Here is an 8,620-nt window from a genome sequence, read left to right as displayed (position 1 = left end):
GTAACAACATGAAATGATTACATTAGAAAAAAAGATATTTTTACAATGATCTCTTATATGGAAAATTGTTTTATAGTAGAAAAAAAAATGCATGTAAATTTATTCGAATTTTTTGGAATTTAAATGAAAGAATTCAATTACAGGATGAAATAAATAACAAAAAAATTAATTTCGCCGATTTTTCGATCGATTTTTTCCCTTAGGAAAAAATAAATTTAAAAAGACGCAATAAATTTTTTTCAGAAATGCTTACATTATATACGAAGTACTAATGTAATTTTGCTTTAACTATTTAATGTACGTAGCAAAATCTTTATATTACATTTACAACTTTATAGCTATAATCGAAGTGTTTTTAAATTGAATGTATTCTTCTAGAGGGACGAAATATAAAAATATATTTTCGTTCTCATTAAAATTTATTATTTTCTTTAAGTTTTGAGTTATCTCTTCTACTAGTGGTATATAACGGATGGAATATCCAATCATAACAAAATCTTATTTTTTTTTCAGGACATGAACCGTATTGCAGTGATGAACAAGTAAGATTTTTATATTCTAACGAGAAAAGTTGATATCTAAACATTTTTATCGTTGATAATGGTGGATTATTATCTATAAAAGGTGAGTTTATATAATCGATGTATGGTAAGCATTCTCTCCCAAATATAGGGAATACGAAGCTCGATGTAAGATTGTATTTAATAACATCTTGGAATAAGTATTTCTTTGGTGCTCGTTTTCCATCATTCCCATGGTGTCCGTTTTCCATTGTTTCATTGTTGCTTGTTTTCTATTGTTTCTTTGCTGCTTGTTTTCCATTTTTTCCTTGGTGCTTTTTTTCCATCAATTTCTTGGTTCTCGTTTTCCATTATTTTTATGGTGCTCGTTTTTCATCGTTTCCTTGGTCCCCGTTTTCCATCGTTTCCTTGGTGCTCATTTTCCATCGTTTTTATAGTACTCGTTTTTCATAATTTTTCGCTTGATTTCCATTGTTTCCATGGTGCTTGTTTTCTGTTGTTTCCTTGGTGCTTGTGTTCTGTTGTTTCCATGGTGCATGTTTTCCATCGTTTCCATGGTGCATGTTTTCCATCGTTTCCATGGTGCTTGATTTCCATTCTTTCCTTGCTGTTTGTTTCCATTGTTTCATTGGTGCTCGTTTTTCATAATTCCTGTGCTGTCCGTTTTCCATTGTTTTGTTGATGCTTGTTTTCCATTGTTTCCTTTGGAGCTTTTTTTCCATCGTTTCCTTGGTGCTTTTTTCCATCGTTTCCTTGGTGCTTGTTTTCTGTTGTTTCCTTGGTGCTTGTTTTCCATCATTTCCATGGTTCCTGTTTTCCATTGTTTCCGTCATGCTCGTTTTTATTTGTTTTTGTGGCTGCTGCTTGTTTTTTATTGTATATTTGGTGATTGATGCTCGATTTCTGTTACCATGGTGCATGTTTTCCATCGTTTCCTTGCTGTTCATTTTCCATTGCTTCATTCGTGCTCGTTTTTCATAATTCCCGTGCTGTCCATTTTCCATTATTTCATTAATGCTTGTTTTCCATTGTTTCCATGGTGCTTGTTTTCCATTGTTTCCATGGTGCTTGTTATCCATCGTTTCTATGGTGCTTGTTTTTCATCGTTTCCTCCCTGTTTGTTTTCCATTGTTTCATTGGTGCTCGTTTTTCATAATTCCCGTGCTACCCATTTTCCATTGTGTCATTGATGCTTGTTTTCCATTGTTTCCTTTAGTGCTTTTCCATCGATTTCCTGGTCCTCGTTTTCCATCGTTTTCTTGGTGCTCATTTTCTATCGTTTTTATGGTACTCGTTTTCCATCATTTTTCTTGTGCTCGTTTTTCATCGTTTCCTTGGTTCCCGTTTTCCATCGTTTCCTTGGTGCTTGATTTTCATTCTTTCCTTGCTGTTTGTTTCCATTGTTTCATTGGTGCTCATTTTTCATAATTCCTGTGCTGTCCGTTTTCCATTGTTTTGTTGATGCTTGTTTTCCATTGTTTCCTTTGGTGCTTTTTTTCCATCGTTTCTTTGCTGCTTGTTTTCCATCGTTTCCTTGCTGTTCATTTTCCATTGTTTCATTAATGCTTGTTTTCCATTGTTTCCATGGTGCTTATTTTCCATTGTTTCCATGGTGCTTGTTTTTCATCGTTTCCTCGCTGTTTGTTTTCCATTGTTTCATTGGTGCTCGTTTTTCATAATTCCCGTGCTGCCCATTTTCCATTGTTTCATTGATGCTTGTTTTCCATTGTTTCCTTTAGTGCTTTTCCATCGATTTCTTGGTCCTCGTTTTCCATCGTTTTCTTGGTGCTCATTTTCTATCGTTTTTATGGTACTCGTTTTCCATCATTTTTCTTGTGCTCGTTTTTCATCGTTTCCTTGGTTCCCGTTTTCCATCGTTTCCTTGGTGCTTGATTTTCATTCTTTCCTTGCTGTTTGTTTCCATTGTTTCATTGGTGCTCATTTTTCATAATTCCTGTGCTGTCCGTTTTCCATTGTTTTGTTGATGCTTGTTTTCCATTGTTTCCTTTGGTGCTTTTTTTCCATCGTTTCTTTGCTGCTTGTTTTCCATCGTTTCCTTGCTGTTCATTTTCCATTGTTTCATTAATGCTTGTTTTCCATTGTTTCCATGGTGCTTATTTTCCATTGTTTCCAGGGTGCTTGTTTTCCATTGTTTCCATGGTGCTCGTTTTCCATCGTTTCCTTGCTGCTTGATTTCCATAATTTCCTTGCTGCTTGTTTTTATTGTACATTTGGTGCTTGTTTTCCAACATTTCCTTAATATTTTTCATCGTTTTTTTTAAGATTTTTTTTCCATTTATTTTATTTCAGCTTCTTATTGGGTTTCACCGCCATATCTTTGTGATATATTTTGACGTACCTCATCGAATTTCGTTCCTGTCATCATTTTGACTTATTCTACTGTATTTTCCTTTGCTTATGGTTTATTCCCTTAGAACGTAACTTTACAGATTTTGCTTAATTATTAATTTTTACTGCAATTGAGTTTTATAGGAAGAACTGGGGGCTCAATAGCTATGCCAAACCTGGGATGGATACATTTAATAACTTAAGCAACTTCATGCTGAAGGTTTCGATAATTCTGAAGAATTAAAACTTCAGCTGCACATGTAAGTAATCCTCTAATTTTAATTTTTATAAAACTATTAATTTTTAAAGTTAAATTTAAGTTAATTTAATTGTTAATTTAATTTTATTTACATACATTTATTTGACGATTATATTTGACATTTTCTTTTCACGGATAATTTTAATAGAAATTTGGGTCCGTGAACGAATCCTGCTCAAATTATTTTATCTCAAAAATGAAACTTTAACAATATTTTTCATCTGAAAATCGACCCTCTATAAAATAATATGAAAACTAAAACGATGTTGACTTTAAATCATAACTTTAAAGCTACAACACTTAAAAAGACTATTTTGTGTTTTTATTTACTCGCAAAATCAGTCTTATTTCTCAGTTATATTAAAAAGCTGGAACCGGCGTCAAAAATAATTTTAGATTCAGAGAAATTTAAGTAGATGTTTCTTAAAAAAAGAAAAAAAATATTCTAATTTTTTTCTCGAAATAATGCATACTTTTTTCTTAATTTCATAAAAGCCTGATTTGTAGCTATAGAACTCGAATAAACTCTACAATTTCGAAATTAGCATTTGTAAGTTATAGATAAATTGTAGCAATGTTAAGAAAATTAAATTCGGTAGAGTATAATTTGAATTTATAAATTAAACAATGCAACTTTTTAGCAATAGAAAATTCCATAATCAAACTTTATGTATTAAAAAATATTTCAAACAGTCAAACGCCTATTATACTGACTTAATATAAATTCAAGATCGGCTGCAATCCTAATAACATGACATATCCATAAAATTCCTTAATTTATTTTTGTTAAATAAATTCTAGTTTTACTTAACTTACAGTACGTAATAAATGAATTAAAACTAAATTCTAGTTTTACTTAACCTATTCTAAGTAGTAAATAAACTAAAACTAAATTGTAGTTTTACTTAAACTATTCTACGAAGTAAATAAATTAAAACTGTCTTAAACTATAACATTTCTGTTTTATGAAACTTTGCACGAATGATGCTATATAATATATTTTTATTAACATATATTATTTTTATTAGCAAAATTGAATTAATGAAGTCAGAGAATGTCTGCAAATTTCCAGCATTTAGATTTTAAAAGGTAAGTAATGCAAACTGGTGAAGTCAGTTTTTAATCGTTTCATTAAAATAAATTATATCTATCTATATAAAATATATATGTAATATATATATATCCCCTCCCCCGAAAAATGCATAGTCTAAAAATTTAGTTAAAACCAGATATTATTTTGTCCAGACGCTTCAAGATCTTTGTCAGAAATCATTAGCGTTCCAATAACCTTTTACCCTTGATCCCTCTTAAACTGCTATAAAATAATTAGTTTATAATAAGTTAACGTTAGCCATTCTAATAGCCAAACGCAAATTAGATTCAAAGCGTTTTCCCCAATAGTCGGCCAAAACTGTGTACTTATTTTCAAAAACTTTCGCAAATTTATGATCTTCAGCCTTGCTCAAAAACTGCCCCCCCCCACTCCCCCCCAAAAAAAGGTTATTAGCACTGCAAGAAATTGATACACTGAATTATAATTTTAAAGCTTCAAGATCTTTGTCAGAAATCGTTAGCGCTCCAATACCCTTAATCCCTTTCAAACAGTTACGGCTTTAAAAGAAGAATAAGTTAACATTAGCTATTCTAATAGCCTTACTCAAATTAGATTCAGAGCGTTTTCCTCCAACAGTCGGCCAAAAGTGTGAACTTATTTTCAAAAACTTTCGCAAATTTAAGATCTTCAACCATCCTGAAAAACTGTTACCCCCCCCCCGTAAAAAACACATTTTTATCGCTGCAGGAAATTGATACTCTGAATTCAAATTTCAACGCTTCATGATCTTTGTCAGAAATTGTTCGCGTTTCAATACCCTTGATCCCTCTTAAACAGTTAAGGTTATAAAATAAGAATTAGTTTACGTAAGCCATTCTGATAGCTTAGCGCAAATTAGATTCAAAGCGTTTTCCCCCAATAGTCTGTTAAAAATGAGAATTAATTTTCAAAAACTTTCACCAATTTTAGATCTTCAGGCTTCCTTAAAAACTGCTCCCCCCCCCAAAAAAAAACTCATTTTTATCGCTGCAGGAAATTGATACTGTGAATTCAAATTTGATCGTTTCAAACTCTTTGTCAAAAATCGTTAGCGTTCCATTACCCTTTGTCCCTCTTAAGCAATTTCGGCTATAAAATAAGAATTAGCTAACGGTAGCCATACTAATAGCCTAACGCAAATTAGATTCAAAATGTTTTCCCCCCATTATCGGTCAAAAAAGTGAACTTATTTTAAAACTTTCGCTAATTTAAGATCATTAGCCTCCCTAAAAAACTGCGTCTCCCCCCCAAAAAAGAAGTTTTTAGCGCTGCAAGAAATTGATACTCTGAATTCAAATTTTTACGCTTCAAGATTTTTGTTAGAAATACTTAGCGTTCCATTAACCTTTTTCCCTTGATCCCTCTTAAACTGCTATAAAATAATTGGCTTGCCATTAGTTAACGTTAGCCATTCTAATAGCCTAACGCAAATTAGATTCAAAGCGTTTCCCTCTAACCCATTGAATAAGTTCGCCTTACAAAAACTGTGCCCCCCCAGGCAAAAAAACTTTTTTGCGCTGCAAGAAATTCATACTCTGAATTCCAATTTTAGCGCTTAAAGATCTTTGTCAGAAATTGTTTGCGTTCCAATACCCTCAATCCCTCTTAAACAGTTACGGCTATAAAATAAGAATAAGTTAACGTTAGCCATTCTAATATCAAAACGCATATTTGATTCAAAGCGTTTTCCCCCCAATTATCGATCAAAAAAGTGAACTTATTTTCAAAAACTTTCGCTAATTTAAGATCTTTAGCCTTCCTCAAAAACTGTCCCCCCCCAAAAAAAACACATTTTTATCTCTGCAGGAAATTGATTCTCTGAATTAAAATTTTAACGCTTAATGATCTTTGTCAGAAATCGTTAGCGTTCCAATAACCCTTTACCCTTGATCCCTCTTAAACTGCTATAAATTAATTGGCTTGCCATTAGTTAACGTATGCCATTCTAATAGCCTAACGCATATTAGATTCAAAGCGTTTTCCTCTAAGCCATTCAATAACATCGCCATACAAAAAACTGCGCTGCCCTCCCCAAAAAAAAAAAGATTTTTGCGCTGCAGGAAATTGATACCCTGAATTCAAATTTAAACGCTTCATGATTGTGTGAAATCGTTAGCGTTCCGTTACCCTTGTTCCCTCTTAAGCAATTACGGCTATAAAATAAGAATTAGTTAACGTTAGCCATTCTAATAGCCTAACGCAAATGGAATTCAAAGCGTTTTCCTCCAATAGTCGGCCAAAAGTGTGAACTTATTTTCAAAAATTTTAGCCAAATTAAGATCTTAAGCCATCCTTAAAAACTGTTACCCCCTCCCACAAAAACACATTTTTATCGCTGCAGGAAATTGATACTCTGAATTCAAATTTTAATGCTTTATGATCTTTGTCAGAAATTTTTAGCGTTCCAATACCCTTGATCCCTCTTAAACAGTTAAGGCTATAAAATAAGAATTAGTTAACGTTAGCCATTCTAATAGCCAAACGCAAATTAGATTCAAAGCTTTTTCCCTCAATATTCGGCCAAAATTATGAATTTATTTTTAAAAACATTCACAAATTTAAGATCCTCAGCCTTCCTCATAAACTGTCCCCCCCCCAAAAAAAAAAAAAACGTTTTTAGTGCTCCATGAAATTGATACTCTGAATTCATATATTAACGCTTCAAGATCTTTGTTAGAAATCATTAGCGTTCCAATAACCTTTTCCCCTTGATCCCTCCTAAACAGCTATAAAATAATTAGTTTACTATTAGTCAACGTTAGCTATTTTAATAGCCTAACGTAAATTAGATTCAAAGCATTTTCCTCCAATTGTCTGAGAAAAATGTGAACTTATTTTCAAAAACTTTCACCGATTTAAGATCTTCAGTCTGCCTCAAAAGCTGTGTCCCCCCCCCCAAAAAAAACTCGTTTTTAGTGCTGCAGGAAATGGATACTCTGAATTTAAATTTTAACGCTTCATGATCTTTGTCAGAAATCGTTACGTCCCTATAACCTTTTACCCTTGATCCCTCTTAAACTGCTATAAAAGAATTAGTTTTCCATTTTTTAACGCTAGCCATTCTAATACCCAAACGCAGATTAGATTTTAGCGACTTCCTCCAATCGTCGGCCAAAAGTGTGTACTTATTTTCAAAAACTTTCGCCAATTTAACATCTTCAGCCTTCCTCAAAAACTGTGCCCCCCCCCCCACCCAAAGAAAAATACGTTTTTAGCGCTGCATGAGATTGATACTCTGAATTCAATTTTTAACGATTCAAGATCTTTGTCAGAAATCGTTAACGTTCCAATACCCTTGTTCCCTCTTAAACAGTTACGGCTATAGAATAAGAACAAGTTAACGTTCTAATAGCCAATCGCAAATTAGATTCAAAGCATTTTCCCACAATAGTCGGCCAAAAGTGTGAACTTATTTTCTAAAACTTTCGCAAATTTAAGATATTCTGCCTTCCTCAAAAACTGTTTCCGACCCCCCCCCCCAAAAGGTCTTTAGAACTGTAAGAAATTGATACTCTGAATTCAAATTTTACCGCTTCAAGATCTTTGTCAGAAATCGTTAGCGCTCCAATACCCTTTTACCCCTGATCCCTCTTAAACTGCTATAGAATAATTGGTTTGCCATTAGTTAACGTTAACCATTCTAATAGCCTAACGTAAATTAGATTCATATCGTTTTCCCCAATTATCGATCAAAAAAGTGAACTTATTTTCTAAAACTTTCGCTAATTTAAGATCTTTAGCTTTCCTCAGAAACTGTGCCCCCCCCTAAAGAAAACACGTTTTTAGCGCTGCAAGAAATTTATACTCTGAATTCAATTTTTAACGCTTCAAGATCTTTGTCAGAAATCGAAAGCGCTCCAATACCCTTTTTCCCTTGATCCCTCTTAAACTGCTATAAAATAATTGGTTTGCCATTAGTTAACGTTAACCATTCTAATAGCCTAACGCAAATTAGATTCAAAGCGTTTCCCCCCAATTATCGATCAAAAAAGTGAACTTATTTTCTAAAACTTTCGCTAATTTAAAATCTTTAGCCTTCCTCAGAAACTGTCCCCCCCCCCAAAGAAAACACGTTTTTAGCGCTGCAAGAAATTTATACTCTGAATTCAATTTTTAACGCTTCAAGATCTTTGTCAGAAATCGATAGCGCTCCAATACCCTTTTACCCTTGATCCCTCTTATACTGCTATAAAATAATTGGTTTGCCATTAGTTAACGTTAACCATTCTAATAGCTTAACGCAAATAAGATTCAAAGCGTTTTCCCCCAATTATCGGTCAAAAAAGTGAACTTATTTTCTAAAGCTTTCGCTAATTTAAGATCTTTAGCTTTCCTCTGAAACTGTGCTCCCCCCCCCCCAAAGAAAACACGTTTTTAGCACTGCAAGAAATTTATACT

The 8,620-nt window shown here is 33.1% G+C and overlaps 1 protein-coding gene across 1 annotated transcript in view; it reads left to right on the top strand.

Annotated features, from left to right (window-relative positions):
• The first annotated feature begins 1,203 nt into the window (after positions 1 to 1,203).
• The window catches only part of LOC147808262 (GPI-anchor transamidase component PIGS-like), a 36,717-nt gene continuing 29,300 nt past the window's right edge, over positions 1,204 to 8,620 (top strand). The window contains exons 1-2 of the mRNA XM_087166339.1: positions 1,204 to 3,130; positions 4,158 to 4,218. The gene's annotated coding sequence lies outside the window, so the exon portion shown is untranslated. The remainder of the gene's footprint in view (positions 3,131 to 4,157; positions 4,219 to 8,620) is intronic.

Source organism: Parasteatoda tepidariorum, chromosome 6, assembly GCF_982258835.1.
Source record: "Parasteatoda tepidariorum strain Cologne lab strain chromosome 6, Ptep-v5.0, whole genome shotgun sequence".
Lineage (NCBI taxonomy): Eukaryota > Metazoa > Arthropoda > Arachnida > Araneae > Theridiidae > Parasteatoda > Parasteatoda tepidariorum.
Note: the sequence above shows the minus strand (reverse complement) of the source record. Positions and strands in the feature narration are given on the sequence as shown.